Source organism: Doryrhamphus excisus, linkage group LG16 (genome assembly GCF_037039965.1).
Source record: "Doryrhamphus excisus strain RoL-2023G ecotype Guam linkage group LG16, RoL_Dexc_Guam_v1.1, whole genome shotgun sequence".
Classification (NCBI taxonomy): Eukaryota; Metazoa; Chordata; class Actinopteri; order Syngnathiformes; family Syngnathidae; genus Doryrhamphus; species Doryrhamphus excisus.
Genome location: NC_136372.1, coordinates 1,667,289 through 1,684,147, shown reverse-complemented (window position 1 = coordinate 1,684,147; position 16,859 = coordinate 1,667,289). Strand labels below are relative to the sequence as shown.

At 45.8% G+C, this 16,859-nt stretch overlaps 1 protein-coding gene across 2 annotated transcripts in view; it reads right to left on the bottom strand.

Annotated features, from left to right (window-relative positions):
• LOC131103740 (uncharacterized) overlaps positions 1 to 16,859 on the bottom strand; it is a 130,826-nt gene that overhangs the window by 36,120 nt on the left and 77,847 nt on the right. The gene's annotated exons all lie outside the window — the stretch shown is intronic.

The following is a 16,859-nucleotide window of genomic DNA, read 5'->3' as shown; positions in this document are numbered from 1 at the left end:
CCCTATTGGATTGATCCGACAATGAAAGGTTCTGAAGGCAGACATCTGGAATGTGCTTTGCTTCAGAGTTTTCATCTTCCGATCCAGAGAAATGAAAGTCGAATGTTTGCAGTCCCCCCCCCCCCACCGTCCCCAGCTAGCCAGTCATTTATGGTGTTTAACCAACAGCTTTGTCACTAATAGTTTCCCCTGCCAAGAAGAGTGTTTCTGCACTTTTGCAAACTGTCCCAAAAAAAAAAAACAAAAAAAAGGAACATGTGCTCGCTCCACATGTGCACCGCTGACCTCATTAGAACCGGAGCAGAACCACAAATGTTACCAATATGAGGCTCGTTTGGTGCGGCAACACACAACACACACATGAAAGAGCCTAACGACATGTATGTTGCATAGCATGCGTGTTGATCAGCATGGAAGGTGCTCTTGATTCCTACTCCGTCATATCCATTTTGCTGACCGGAGGCCATTATGTCTTTCAGCAAAAGCCAAAAATCCCACATAAGCATTTTAGAGTCTCCTGCACGGGACACAACTAATGGATAATTACTTTGGGACAAAACCACGCTGCCTTTTATTGTTTGCTGAGACGTGGCTGCATTTCATAACTCACTCGCTCTACACGCCAATCCTCTGATGAGCGCTCGCCGTTTGCTGACTCTTCTTAATGACACAAAGTGGTGATTAAACCAGCGGTGGGATCCATTACGACCAGACACCGCACACGGCGGAACTTGGGTACTTTGGCTTTAAGAAAACCCTCATAGGCTATGTTCACACTGCATTTTTTCCTAAATACGAGTCAGGCTTCCTGCGTACGTCTGGTAGGTATCCCATCTACTGCAGTCTGAAATGTGAGGTTGCCTACGTTCAACCTGGACATCGTAAAAAAAGTTAAGGTACTCAGACATAAATAAAAGTTCAGTCAGTGAAGCGTCTGACGCCAATGGCCGGCTCCAACATCCATCCACACGCTCCGGGGAATATCTACCATCGCCATCGCTCAATAAGGCATTCAGAAGACGCATTCTATCATTTCTATCAAGAACATCCGACGTTGAAAACTCTCCAGCTGGTCCAAAATGCTGCGACTCGAACGCCGACTAGAACATTTCTATCAAGAACATTCAACGTTGAAAACTCTCCGGCTGGTCCAAAATGCTGCTACTCAAACGCCGACTAGAACATTTCTATCAAGAACATCCAACGTTGAAAACTCTCCTGCCGGTCCAAAATGCTGCTACTCGAACGCTGACTAGAACATTTCTATCAAGAACATCCAACGTTGAAAACTCTCCAGCTGGTTGAAAATGCTGCGACTCGAACGCCGACTAGAACATTTCTATCAAGAACATTCAACGTTGAAAACTCTCCGGCTGGTCCAAAATGCTGCTACTCGAATGCCGACAAGAACATTTCTATCAAGAACATCCAATGTTAAAAAACTCTCCAGCTGGTCCAAAATGCTGCTACTCAAACGCCGACTAGAACATTTCTATCAAGAACATCCAACGTTGAAAACTCTCCTGCCGGTCCAAAATGCTGCTACTCGAACGCTGACTAGAACATTTCTATCAAGAACATCCAAAGTTGAAAACTCTCCAGCTGGTTGAAAATGCTGCTACTCAAACGCCGACTAGAACATTTCTATCAAGAACATCCAACGTTGACAACTCTCCAGCTGGTCCAAAATGCTGCTACTCGAATGCAGACAAGACCATTTGTATCAAGAACATCCAACGTTGAAAACTCTCCAGCTGGTCCAAAATGCTGCGACTCGAATGCCGACTAGAACATTTCTATCAAGAACATCCAACGTTGAAAACTTTCCATCTGGTCCAAAATGCTGCTATTCGAACGCCGACTAGAACCAGTGGCTTCTTGTAAAGTCAGGCATTCGAGATATAAACAATGCGGTCAGGTACCAGCACGCCTCAAAAAGGTACAGGTGTAAAGGTGTCACCTTGGCGAATGCTAACTGGGTGTTCTCATTTCACCGCTTCCTGGTTTCAGTGTTTTTCGTGTTGGTTTTGGTTCTTGTTTCCACCTCTCAAGGTTTGGACTATTCTTCCTCCGTCTGTTTTAGAAGAACAGGTTCTCATGTTGCCGGCTCAAACCAAAGCTGGTTGTTGGCGCTGTTCTGAGAGACTGTTTATCAGCCTTATGGCTCCGCATCTGGGATCCAGGCCCGCACAGGATGGAGCACAAATCTGCTTGTTTTGGAAAAACAGCACATGTTGAGTCATCTTTGTCACCAGATTGACATACTGGATGTTTACATATGCAACATGTCAACAAATACAATACAATTGTTTTGCCGTGTTAACTCCGTCGATGTCAAGTTTGCGGGAGGATGCCTGCAAACTGGAGATGACCGCCCCAAAGAAGGCGAGCCGAATTCCGAGTCATCAATCAGAGGTCCACCGCTTCAGCAGCGGCGAAGACGTGGGCGGTGTTGAGAAGTTGACGTGCGTTTGAAAGTAATTACAAGCTGTTAGCGGGCCAGAAATCACCAGGCTGTTCACCGCCCGCTGATGGCTGGCGGGGAGATCTCAGGTAACGTTTGGAGGCAACGTCACGGACGCTTGGAATACAATGCGGAGTCGCAGCGTGACGAGGGGACGCCACGAGTGTGTTGACTCCCAGATGGAATCATCAATCAAGGTTTGGAGCGAGGAGGTCTGACAGATGCTGGGTTTACCAAGAGCACATGATGGGATGGCGAGGTGAGCTTGTGAATTTCCCACCTTCCTTGGGAGGCCTTATCAACACATCTGCCTGAAGATGTTAGCCTCTGCCATCCATCTTCGCTCTATTTTTTACTCCAGTGCCACTGGAGCCCTGAGAGGTGCTCAGTCAGGCTGGCTAGCAGGAGCCAGAACCCAAAGCACCTAAACTATTAACTTGAAGACAGGCCGTGAAGAACCCTCAAGACTCGGCAAAGGATTTTGTTGTACGAGGGCGCAGGATTGATTCCGTGTGAATGCTAACAAATTTTCATCTGTAAGAAATGCTCCATTGTGGCTTTTCTGTACACAATCCTGCAGAAAAAACGCCTTTATTTTGAAATCCATACAGTAAAAGTAATTAAGTCCGCTAAAAACAAGCTCTTGGCATACGACGTGCAGATCCTGGAGATCGCTTTCATCGTATCGGAACTGATGAGTACTTGGACCGAGACCCGTACTAGCACACCTGTCCCAAACGAGCTGCTCGTTATGCTCGTTATGCTCGTTAAACGGCAGTTGAGCCATGATGGCGGCACTTTACGATCAAAACAAATAATAGCAACAGAGATAAAATAGCCGTCTCTTTGATTTTTGTCGCTTTACACTCATTTTTTCTAATGATATGAATAAATTATGCTGTTTGGTGGTTGAATATTCATTCAAAAAATGCATTCAAAGACACTGGGATATGTCGTATTCATTAGTAGTCATTAGACATAGACATAGACTTCCTTTATTGTCATTGCACAATAACACAGCAGTGAAATTGCCAACAAAATGTTGTTGCCTGGCTCCTGTATAATAATAATAATAATAATAATAAATAATAATAATAATAATGTGGAAAATAAATAGATGAGATCAAATATGAACAACAGTAATGTTACGTTGATGTTTTTTTGTAACTGTGAAAACTGTTTTTTTTCTATACATTCATTGACGTGGGGGCATCCCATCTATTAAACACATTATAACGGGACTACCTGTGAATGTAGCATATAGCAGTAACGCCTCACATGCACTCGGTCTACCAGAGAAGAAGATGTACAGTAGTAGAAAAATCTAGCGACTTATTTTGGTCTTTTCAACCAGCAGCGGGTACTACCCCGCCCATCCGAAAACACGTAGACAGCGCCATGTTGCTTATGACAATGCTAAATTAAAAAAAAAAAAAGTATTTCTAAAACATATTTAGTTTGCTTTCAATGTTTCTTGCTTCCGTTTGGCTAAAAAGGACACGCGTCATAGCCGATTATGCAAGCGCCACAAAACAGATGAGCATATTACAGTACTATGATATTATTATTATCATCCATAATGAGTCATTTTCCTGAAATTGCAGCCCATCTGACCGCAGGCTGCACAGACAGACACTGTTTTGTCTGTCTTTGGCTTGTTGATGCCAAACGCTTCGGAAAACCAGGCCACGACTCCAAGATTTCTTCCTGGAGATTTATGAAAAAAGGATGAAGTTGCAAATTAATATGCAAGGGAAGCCAAAGCTTTAAAAAAAAAAAAATGCATCAAAAATGTGCAAACGCGGCTGTCGGGGTCGTCTGCCCACGTGGACACGGCGGCCATCTTTAACGCCGCCGTGGTCTTAACGTGGATCAATGGGTCTTTTTGCTCCACAGCACTCCTGGGTCTTGTTTGTGTGAGCTTCAGTTTATTGGGAGCCATTAGCGCGGCGTTGCAGCAGCTGTGCAGGAGCAACGGCAACATAAACACTCACAGGTTTTATGGTCGGAGTTAAACTGGCACTCGGAGACCAACCGGGCTGCGGGAAAAAACGTCAAAAATGCTGGAAAGGAGCTTTTAAAAAAGGAGTCTTCTTCAAATGGGGTCTAATGCGGAAATGGAAGTGACTTAGGAAAACCGGCTGCAGAGGCAATTTGTCCGACTTTTTCCGCCTAAACTCCTGGTGATTTGTGTCGTCTTCGACCGCGGGAGACGAGGCTTTTGGCGCATAGCATCATTCAGCCTTACATCAAATCCGCGGTCATAAATGTCGATGATAAACACATTTCCCACTGCAGCATCCACAGATAAAAAAGTGCTGGGGTGATGAACCTATGAATATTTACGCTGATAGGAAATGGCAGCACAATAAAACTCCATATGATTGGAAGACTGCGGCGCCGCTTGTAACTACAAGCATGCGTTGATAAAAAGTTCATAAACTTGTCAACAAATAGCATTCTACTAGCCCTGTGAACGTTATTAATGGTATTTTCTACCCTTAATTTAACCCTTAACATTTTCTAGTTTGCTTTTTTATGGCACGTGGCACATTTTGAAAGTACAAAACAAGAAAATGGCGGAAAAAAACAGCAATATTTTCACGTGAATAAAGTTAACATCATTAATTAAAATCATAATAGCATAAATCCATACTATTAAGAAGAAAAAACAACTATAAAATAAAAAAAAAATATATAAAAAACAGCAAAACAGCCCCAGACCATCACACTACCGCCACCATATTTTACTGTTGATATGATGTTATTGTTTCTTCCTTTTACACCAGATATAATTGGACAAACATCTTCCAGGAAGTTACTACTTCTGTCTCATGGACCACAGAGTATTCCCCAAAGGTCTTGGGGATCATCAAGATCCGGGGGGTCAAACATTTTTCGTACTGGACGTTGGAGTAAGGCATCAAATAGACGGAGGTGTAACAAGTCCTATTATAATATGATTGTGAGCAAAATTAAAATCATTTACTAAAATCATAATAGCATAAATCCATACTATTAAGGGGGGAAAAACAACTATAAAATAAAAAATATATATAAAAACAGCAAAACAGCCCCAGACCATAACACTACCACCACCATATTTTACTGTTAATATGATGTTATTGTTTCTTCCTTTTACACCAGATATAATTGGACACACATCTTCCAGGAAGTTACTACTTCTGTCTCATATACCACAGAGTATTCCCCAAAGGTCTTGGGGATCATCAAGATCCAGGAAAAGGGGGGGGGGGGGTACAAACATTTTTCGTACTGGACGACGGAGGTGTAACAAGTCCTATTATAATATGATTGTGAGCAAAATCGAAAAAAAAAAAAGATACCAAGACATGTTTCTGTGGCGGTACAATGTAACTGTGGCAGGCCGCCACAAATCAATGCGTCTGATCAGTGCAGTCGTTTGTTTTTCTTCAGTGACCAAGCTAACCTAGCATAATGCGATGAGTTCACGTCGCTACAGAAACATTTCGAGATGTTCTCTTTACTGCAGACGCCTGCACGTTGCACTCAGCCTCACGGCGCCACAGGAAGCGTGGCGGCGTGGACGACGGCATCTGTTTTATAATAAAAGCCCACCCCCCCACCCCACTGCACCAGCCCCGCATCATCCGTGCATGCTGGGATGCGGTGAACGCAATTAGCGTTGATGTAATGAAATTACGGCGCGCTCCGGCTAATGGAGGCGCTGGCGAGCGGGGTCAGCGAGTGGACGGCGGCGGCCAGAACGGACGCAGCTGTCAGCTCCGTCTTTTACGGCCTCAAACAGGAGCACCTGTGTGTAACCTTCCCCGTGAAACGCCGTCTACATATTAAACATTTAAGAGCCGGTGCATCTTGTACTATCAAGAGTGCAAAGCCACTTAGATAAGCCATCTCATCATCATAAAATATTTATTTGACAGCCGCATAATGGCCGCCACAGCTTGCTTGATGGAATTAAATCCAAACGCGTGTCTGGAAAGAAATGACCAAAAACTGGCAGGATCCGGTTTTGGGTCTGAACAGCTGAAACTCATCAAGATCCTCATTTCTTTTGGACTAAAAGGAACAAAATGCACAAAGATTCTTCAAGAACGTCCATGTTGATACATCTAAAACTATAGACAGGAAGCGGGACAAAAGTGAGCACCCCACTAAAAGACCTTCATTCATTCACACAGGAAAACGCAGCGGCTCCTTGACCCGCAAGGACGTTGGAGTCGCCGCGGTAAATCAGCACGGCATCGGCGGACACACGAGACGGGATTAATGGCGCTAACGAGACGCGGCTGAGCAGCTCACCAAGGTCATCTAGCACGCTAAACCCACAGTAGCAACCTCTCAGGTCTACACATTAGCATGATGGATGATATTTGCCTTTCAGCTACAGGAAGCAGCCCAGACGCACGCTAGCGTCTGTAGCTTAATGCTAATCAGACCCGTTTGGTTTAGTTGCTGTTCTAAACTTGATCCATTTTTGACATCGCATACACACTCCATCACGGTTTTTCAAAATAAATCACACCTGTTTTGTGGTTGCCTCTGGCCTACTATTAATTTAAAAATACATTTTTATGCAAATTGTTTTGACCTAAATTAAGCAAATTAGCCACCACAGGAAGTAGTCTGTGACAATCTGATGCTCCCAATGCTAACATACTGTTTGACCTTATGTCTTATTCAGCTTCCTTCCTGTTATGTCGACTATATTGGGTAATAGCAACGTAAAGGTGAATATAGGGTTGCTATTTCATTTCCAGAGGGCTCTGTTGAAAACTATTTTGAATGTTGTAAAAAGGTTTTCAATACGCCAACTATAAAAATATAACAAAAAATTACAAATAAGGAATTTTGTGAGCAAAATCTAAATAAAAATAAAAGTTACCAAGACATTTTTCTGTGGCGGTCCAATGTATCTGTGGCAGGCCATCACAAATCAATGCATCTGAAAAATTCACTTAAGACAGTTTGGCGGGTTGGCTAAAGAAAAACTAAATCAAACTTCAAGCTGCTACCTCTGTAATGGACTGACGGATGGCAGATTTTAAGATGTGTAGCGAAGCCTTTTTTTTTTTACAAACTGGTAGGCGGGGTGGTTGCATCTCGTCAAGTCCAAAATAACTTTTTCCTTCATGATGTCAGACTTGAAAAAGGTGAGCGACGATAACTTGCCTCCAAAAATGGGGGGGGGTGGGGATTTGGGTGGGGGTGCATATTTCTCAGGTTAGGTGCTCATAAACAGGCTCTGTGGGGACACATTGGGGACTGTTACAGCTTCATCTAAAAGTAACTTTTTATAGCGGGGGCCCTTTAAAAAGGGAGGTCACCCGGGTTCAGGTGGACGTTCCTCGCAGGCTAATTGGCGTCCACCTGCTGCAGCGCCAACACAGCTGCACTCCATCGGGACGTCGTGGGTCGGATCGCCGCTTTGGGATTTTTTTTCAGTAAAATGCAAGGTGCGTCTTTCGAGATAGAAACGATGTCTGGCAAGCGTCTCAGTCCGGCAGCTGCGTGGTTTCTCCCGTTTCTTACGGTTAAATACTTCTCGGCTGCTCCCCACGGGCGGCCGGGCATCGACCCCCGCGGCAGTTGAAAGCTTCGCACCGCTAATGCTAATCTATCAAAGGCAGATCTTCTCGGCCGCATTGGACATTTACGACGTCGGAAACTATGCGATTAGAATAGCGGGCGGAACAAAGTGGGGGGAGATTTTAATCACGCTTTCCCTTCCAGAGGAGTCGGATTCACGTCCTCGGAGGGCTTGTAGCGACCTTTTCACTGCCACGCACACTTACCTTAATAGGACATGAGATGTGATTGTGGAGCTACGCGATGCACGCTTCACTTCAATTCATTGCGCTTATTTGACTTTTACAAGATGCAGGTGTTAGCTGGTGGAAAGCCATGGAAGCAACCAATGGTTGAAGAACCCAGCTTTCAGACTTGTGGTATTCAATTTGAAAAACTGATAAAAAATAAAAAAAACGATGATAATGATGTTTTCAGTATTTATTATCAGGAAAATGAAGTAAACGTTGGTTTGTTTTTAGCATTATATGTCCGAAAATGGGGCGGCACGGTGGTCGAGTGGTTAGCGCGGAGACCTCACAGCTAGCCAATCCCACCCTCGGCCATCTCTCTGTGGAGTTTGCATGTTCTCCCCGTTTCCTCCCACATTCCAAAAACATGCTAGGTTAATTAGCCACTCCAAATTGTCCATAGGTATGAATGTGAGTGTGAATGGTTGTTTGTCTATATATGCCCTGTGATTGGGCGTACCCTGCCTCTCGCACAAAGACAGCTGGGATAGGCTCCAGCACCCCCGCGACCCTCGTGTGGATAAGCGGTAGAAAATGAATGAATATTTAAGCATTATTAGAGCCCTCTAGACATGAAATAACACCCCTATATTGACTTTTAAACCCTTATTACCCAAATTTGAAAATAAAAGGAAATAAAACCTTTTAGGGGCTGCACGGTGTGAAAAGTGGTTAGCACACAGGCTTCACAAATGGGAGACCCAAGTTCAATTCCACCCTCGGCCATCTCTGTGTGGAGTTTGCATGTTCTCCCTGTGCATGCGTGGGTACTCCGGTTTCCTCCCATATTCCAAAAAAAAAACATGCTAAGGTTAATTAGCGACTCCACACATGTGAGTGTGAATGGTTGTTTGTCTATATGTGCCCTGTGATTGGCTGGCCACCAGTCCAGGGTGTACCCCGCCTCGTGCCCGAAGACAGCTGGGATAGGCTCCAGCACCCCCCGCGACGAAAAGTGGTAGAAAATGAATGAATGAAAGTCAAAATGTAACTATAGGGGTGTTATTTCATGTCTAGAGGGCTCTAATAGTCTTAAAAGCCATATTTAGGAGGTCGTAAACACATTTTCGACGCTCTAACTAGTCCGAAAATCAAAAGTACACCCAACTTTTACAAAAAAAAGTGAAGTTGCAGACTTCCTCCAACTTTCCACAGCAAGTGTCATGATCCATAAGATGATGATGATGATGATGATAAATGCAGTACTTGCCGCTACTATTAAAAATCCATGGAGCGTTTCCACTGCAAATGAGGCAGGAACGCTCACACTGCTTCCGATGTTATTCCATCCTTTCTCTCCGTGTGACTTCCACACGTGGATTTCATTATAGCCAAAAAGTGCAAATCCACGCTGGAGTCGTCATTTGGTGGAAAAGACGTAAAACGCTGCATTTTGGAGACAGAATTAGTGTCCAAAATGTCACTTTTTTATGCTACATCTTGATGATGACACATCTTCACTCCTTTGAGTGGATCTTCAGCTCCACACGTTCTGCTAAAAAGGTACAGATACAAAGACGATGGAGAAGATGAATGACCACACCATCCACATGGAAGCCCTACATGCCTACGGGGCCTTCAAAGATGTTTTCCAGTACTTTATTGTCATATAATACCAACAAATACAAGCCACGTTCCCTGTGGGGTGATGCTATTCTTCTCTTCTTTCTAATGGACACGAAAATAAAACGCGGAGGCTGTGCCTGATGGATGACTTGTTGTCACTTCCTCCCTGGCCCGCCTCTGCTCTAATCTACATAACCCCGCCCACTCGGCCGGGATCAGCATCCTCCGGGGTTATTAATCAGCATCAACTTGGTGGGCGGGTCTTAGGAGCTACTGCTGTACTGCCTTGTTAATCAAACAGGCTGATTAAATTAGCTCTCTGATTCGGTGGGGAGGGCGGGGAGGGGCGGTTACGCCCCCCCCCACACACACACACAATATCACTACATGCTTGGCCACACACAAAGTGTGTGGGCATTTTAAACCCTTGAAATTTTAAATAAGGCACAAAATAAATGTGATTTAAATGATATTAAAATTAGGAATTTAGTAAAGTCATGTGAGGAAGACTCCCACCAGGTCGCAGGAATGTTTCAGCCAAAAGTGGGAATAAAACTCACCCCCCCACCCCAAAAAAAAAACCTCCCACGTGGACTCGTTGATGATTTATGCAGACGTTTCACACTTTATAGCAACTTTACCGTCCGCGGAGACTTTCAGGGAAGTGTGTGATCACATGACACCTGCAGCAGGCATCACACTGACGAGCCATAAAAGTGAAATAAAAAAAGTACAAGTCATAGAAACGCACTGAAATGTGCATTTGCGTCATCTGGAAAAGTGTAAAGGCTACGCAAAAAACTACAAAGTCACTGCATTTATGATTAAAGTACACAAGTAACACAGTATAGCGTTTGTGTATTACCTTAGTGTTTAGTATGCGGATATTTCCAAGGAGTGTATGTATCTTCTAAGCTTATTCAAATCATCATTCGGGACCAGCGTGCCACCAGAAGAAGGTCAAGCGAGTACGGGGCTTCCACTCTTTCTCCCAAAAGCAAATGATGGCAGACGGAGAGGAACGCAAATGCAATTAGGGGCAGAATTCAATCCGCCCCTGAAGAGGCTCTCTGCCGTGCGGGAATCCAGGAAAGGCAACACTCGGAGATGAGGAAGGTGCTGTCCGCATGAATTACGCCCGACGCCGTTCAGCTTCGAGTGATGGGGAGGGGGGGTTATGGAAACACTTAAAAGAATGGGATCGATGCGAGCGCCGCTTCTTTCAGCGGGGAGTCATGATCGGGGGGGGGGGTCTGACAAAAAGGTCAATATGACTTGAAACGTGAAAGGTTTCCACGCTGGACTAACCGCATCCACCGTCACTGGATACGCCATCACACTTCGGGAATGATTGATAACGACATTATCGATTACCGCACGGGCGGTCGCTAACCTCACCAAGGATATTTTTGGAGACAAAATTCCCAAAAACCAAAGCGCTCCTATCATGTCGACTGTCTTTTACTAGCGTGTTGGTAGTACGTCCTAAAAAAGCAGCAGTGATCTCGTCATATAGAGGATCTTTGACTCCCGAGTTGGACGGTATCATTAGCGTTAGCATAATACCTAGTATTAAATTAGACAACGTTTTTGTGTTGCCACAATTGAAAGCTGCTGCTTTCAATCACACGGATTCCGGTCTTGTTAAAACCGAGAATAACACCTCCAAGATGGCCGCTGATGCGTGACGCCGGTCACGCATGGCCGTCCTATACCAAAGAATGTTACTTAAATAAAGTTTCTATTAAACGCTACGCTGTTCCGTTTCATTTCCTTGCACTTCCAAAAGCAGGAAAGCCAAGCCAAGCGTTTTTCCAAATGTGTGGCGCCATCACCGCCATCACGCCGTCACACATCCATGACGTCAGAGGCCGGGACATTTTTTTTTTTTCCCCTCGGTATTCCGACCACTTTATAGATGCCGCAGAGAATTCCCGGCGTCAGTTGAGCCTTTTAAAGACGAGGTTGATATAATTGGCTTATAAAAGTGGCAGACATGCCAACGTGCAGCCTGTGGTTACCACGGCCTTAAAGACCTTCCTGGTCCTCATCGTCATCGTGACCCACGGACGTCGGCCCCATAAGCATCCCTCGCCTACAGCCGGGCTACCAAAAAGCTCATCGGTGGTGTTTGCTTAATATAAATTTCACTCGGGCAGGTCTGCTTCTCATTTTACACACGCTGTTTTTCTTCCAACACGTCCATGCTCGTCACACGTTGGCCTCAACGTTATTTCCCTCAAAGACGTTCTTTTGAACATATGTGAAAACATGCCAGGACTCAAGTGTGAAAATGATAAGTAGAACCTTTACCGAGTATCTCTGGAAAAAAAAAAAAAAAAAAAAAGGAGCTGTCAGACACTTCCTGGCGTCAAGTGGAACGCAAACCCGACCACGCACCCAAAATACTCTTATTCAGTCTGAGAAATGCTCCTGGAATTTAGAAGAAGCCGACAATCACGCCGACCTTACTGTTACCACTGTGTCGTGATCATCCATAAACTACGGGAACCAGGATTTGAATCCCGATTTGGGCATCTCTGCCTGGAATTTGCACGTGTCTCTGGGTTCTGCACGTTAGGTTCATTTTTTGTACTACGTATCGCACCTTTTCCGAACTTGCTGACCTGACAAGGGAATCAAACAAAGTCGAGGAGCACTCAGAACTCAATCACCGCCACATCATAAAAATATGAAATTAAAGCTAGCATACAGCTAGCTAGTAGAGTAGCATCGACCGGGCCTTTGCAACTTCATGTATAGCTTCAAGCTGTCGCCTTCATTCATTCATTCATTCATTCATTCATTCATTTTACTAGTTAGAGCATCGAAAATGTGTTTACAACCTCCTAAATATGGCTTTTAACACTATTAGAGCCCTCTAGACATGAAATAACACCCCTATAGTCACATTTAGACTTTCGTTCACTCACTTTCTACCGCTTATCACAGCAGTCTTTGGGCGAGAGGCGGGGTCCACCCTGGACTGGTGGCCAGCCAATCCCAGGGCACATATAGACAAACAACCATTCACACTCACATTCATACCTATGGACAATTTGGAGTCGCTAATTAACCTAGCATGTTTTTTGGAATGTGGGAGGAAACTGGAGTACCCGGAGAAAACCCACGCATGCAAACTCCACACAGAGGGTGGAATTGAACCCTGGTCTCCTAGCTGTGAGGTCTGCGCGGTAACCACTCGACCGCCGTGCCGCCACCTGTCGTCTTCTTATGCACCAATAACGATGGTGATGATCTGACCTTGACCCAAACTTACCACTGAAAGCATTCATGCTCGTAATAACAGTTGTGATGGTTGGACACCACATGATCGTTACATGTTAATACGTAGTTCAATCACGTTCCATTTGACCCCTTGACTATAGCTAGCGTCTTGGAGCGGGTGTATGTTGGAAGCAAAACAGATTTCCATATTCCTGTTCTTGCTCAGTATTATTGTTGTTCCGGGATATCCGGGATTAAACCAAAGAAGAAAAAACCAAAGATTATCCAAGATTCATATTATCATCACTATTATTATATTTTGCATTTCATTACCACTAAGTTCTAAATATCGTAGAAGATCCTAGTTAAGATCTGAGCAGGGTCGGAGAACGCGTCATATACGGTATGAGACCTGCTATTGGCCGGCAACCAACACCAGTCAGCTGTGATAGGCTCCACTGTAGATCCTGCCAGACGCCAGTCAATGTCCGTGTCCCCATTGGGCGGTCGACGTTTGAAATTAAGTTTAGTAGAATGAAGATGGAGCTAATGTTTGGACCGTACCATAACTATTTGTACCGAGAAACGCCAATCTTTCTTTCGCTTTGATTGCGTTGTGACGGCATGGTCGTGGTCTCTTTGGAAGTTTACTGTCGTTGTATTTTAGGCTGCGGACCGTCCACTTTGGTTCTGTCCCACAGAGAAGCACTCAGATTTACGGTTTATTTATAAAGATGTAAACTCACCATGAACAGACACGTTAAGAGTCCAATAAAGCGCCGAGTGTTCTATTTCCTGTGAGTGAGCAGCATACGGCGTATCTCAGCCAGGGGTCACCTGTCCGGGTGTCTGCCGTGTGTTTGGCAGCACGTTGGGAGGACTGGGACCGGCTGTCGGGGGTGGGGGGTGGGGGGGTTGATGGAGTGTGTTGGGTTCACAGGGAGGAGAAGGTGACGACAGGGTTTCATTCGTCCCTTTCGGCGCCCGCCGGCCCTCTCAAGGATCCGAGCATGCTGGGGTCAAAGCAACCCGAGAAGAGGGCGGTGAAGTGCACGTTTGTTGGGGGGGGGGGGGGGGGGGGGTTTGGTAAAGCCTCTCGGAGATGGCTGTGGGAATGGCATCGGGAGGTGCGTGTGAGCCGAGCGGTTCGGTCTAATTACTGGACTCTCAGCTCTGCAGCTTGGTGAGGTGCCAGACTTCACAAGGTGTCCTTTCAACCCCCCCACCCCCACCCCCTGGCCCCCTTGGATCTGCAGGGGCAAGAAGACGGTCGCTGTGCAAGCCTCCACTCCATTACGGAGGCAACAAGCTGCGGCATTCCGTGGCAACAGATTGGCCTGGAAATTCACAGATGACGGTAATCAGCACGCAGGTCTCCGGGGGTGGGGGGGGGTGGGGGGGGTTGATTGTGTCGCTATTCGAGGACCACCGGCGAGCCTCAGCTGCTGCATACTTCAACAATGAGAAAGCGTTTGTGGCGGTGACGGCAAAAGCGAGTTCCATCCTTCCATCATCCACGACCCTCATCATCCCAGGTGGGCATCCGAGGCCAGCTGGCCACTGGTGAGAGGCCGGGCGCATCCAGGGGGGGGGGGGCAAACTGCAATTTGAAAAGGTCTCCCGGGATGGAGATGGTCATCTCATCGTCACTTCGGAAGCAGAATACAATTTCTAACACGTGGACTCGGAATAGCGTAGACCGAAGCCAAGGCCGGAAAAGAAATGAAGATTCCATCTTCCTAGCGTGTCAGGTAGCAGTGGCAGGAAAAATGGGGCAAATAATCTTGAAAATAATCAACAATGCCGAGTATGATTGTAAAGTTGATGTCTGCCATCCCAATGACAAACAAATTCCTGGAATCGCATCAATAAAAACTATAAAAGCAATCTTCACTCACTAAATGTACTGCAAAAAAGGCCAGTAAGGATAATTCATAATGCCGTTGTCAATGTCATTGTATGGTCATGTCACCTCGTACTTCGGTACGAGGTACCTTATTAAAAAATAAAAACAAAATGTTTATTATGGAAAGCAGGAAGTGAACAAATGTAACAGTTACTGATTGTAAAAGTACCAGATGGAGGGGTAGGATTTAATAAGCTTTGCTTCTACCTACTCCTTTTGGACATGTGGAACTGGGAACTGATTATGGGATGCATTCAATTGTAATCGTAAATTCCTGGAATCGCATCATTAAAAAGTCGGTATGACACCCCTCCACAAAGGATATTCCCAGATGTGGTAGCAAAGGAACGTTCCCTGTCCTTCCCATTGATGAATGTGACCCAAATCCACTGTGACTCCCAAAGATTTGATTTCATGCAGACATATTCCCATCCCAGGATTCCGTGTTTGGGTCTCAGTGTGTTCCTGTGAGGTCCACATTGACCCACTACTAAGCCTTGACATGATCCGCGGATAAAGGACCCAGTAGCGCATTGAAACAGATGTCCTCCGCTACCAAAAACTGGCTACTTCCTGCTCAAACGCTGACGCCCGGGGTGACCCGACCGGTACGCCCCAAACCTGGGGATGTTAAAATGATTAATATGTTTACTTAAACCGCGGGGCCGCTGATTGATACTTTGATTGATTGTCTCCGAAGCCAATTACGCGAGTCCAGGGATCCGAGGAGCGTAAACAAGCCATTAGTTGTGAGCCTTTCCTTCCTTGTTAAGCTCCAGTGGAAAACCCAGCACGGCTCCTTCTGGACTCGTAGCCTAGCACGTCATGCCGGCTTCGCCATTGGCCCACGAGTCCTCGTGGTGCTCAGTATTGACCTCAGGCGACCTTAGTAATAAGCAAGGGCATTGGAGGATGGACTTGGAGGCATCGGTTCTTCATCACGGTGGAGAAAATACGAGAGGAAGGAAGTGACAAGTTGGAGTGACTTGATTGGTTCCACATGTGTGGACGCTCGAGAGCTGACATCTTTGATTGAACGCTCAAGACAACATCGGGGGGAAAGTTGGTCCGTTTCGCCGATTCAAACGGACAAAACAGTTTGTATCCCAAAGAACTTGTCAGGAACTACCTTGGTCTTTAGGGGTGATGTTAGATTCCCAAGTACAGTCACATTGCCAACACATTGGAATCATGTTACTGTAAACATTGATCCTTAGCATGTAGCACGCTAGCTCTGGTGACCCAGAGACCGAAGAACGCATCAGGATCTGAACATACATCATTAAACTATCCATCCATCCATTTTCCTCCGCTTATCCGGGTCCGGGTCGCGGGGGCAGCAGTCTTAGTCGGGAAGCCCAGACTTCCCGGTCCCCGGCCACCTTCCTCCAGCTCCACCGGGAGGACACCAAGGCGTTCCCAGGCCAGCTGTGAGACATAATCCCTCCAGTGTGTCCTAGGTCTGCCTTGGGGCCTTTTCCCGGCTGGGCATTCCCGGAACACCTCACCAGGAAGGCGTCCGGGCCATTAAACTATAAATAACTAAATATGCATATCATATTTAAATGGCTTCTGGAATGAGCAGAAAGATTCCGAGTTAATTTGGGCTGTTGCTTTGTCCAAGGATCTCAGCGTTAAGTCACCTTGACAAATGTCCCATTTCTTTCCGTAATTCCTTCCGGGAACAAAAAGACAAAAGGTGCATTGAGTCGGCCCCGAGCAGGTGTTCCCGCTCTTCACGTGTGCTTTTCCACACGGGACGGGACAGCTGGGAGTCTTTCATTTTCACGCCGTCTACGTGACGCACCTGAAGACGTTACACACTCCAAAGCGCTTTAAAACACTCGCATGGGATCGGGAGGGGGGTAAAGGT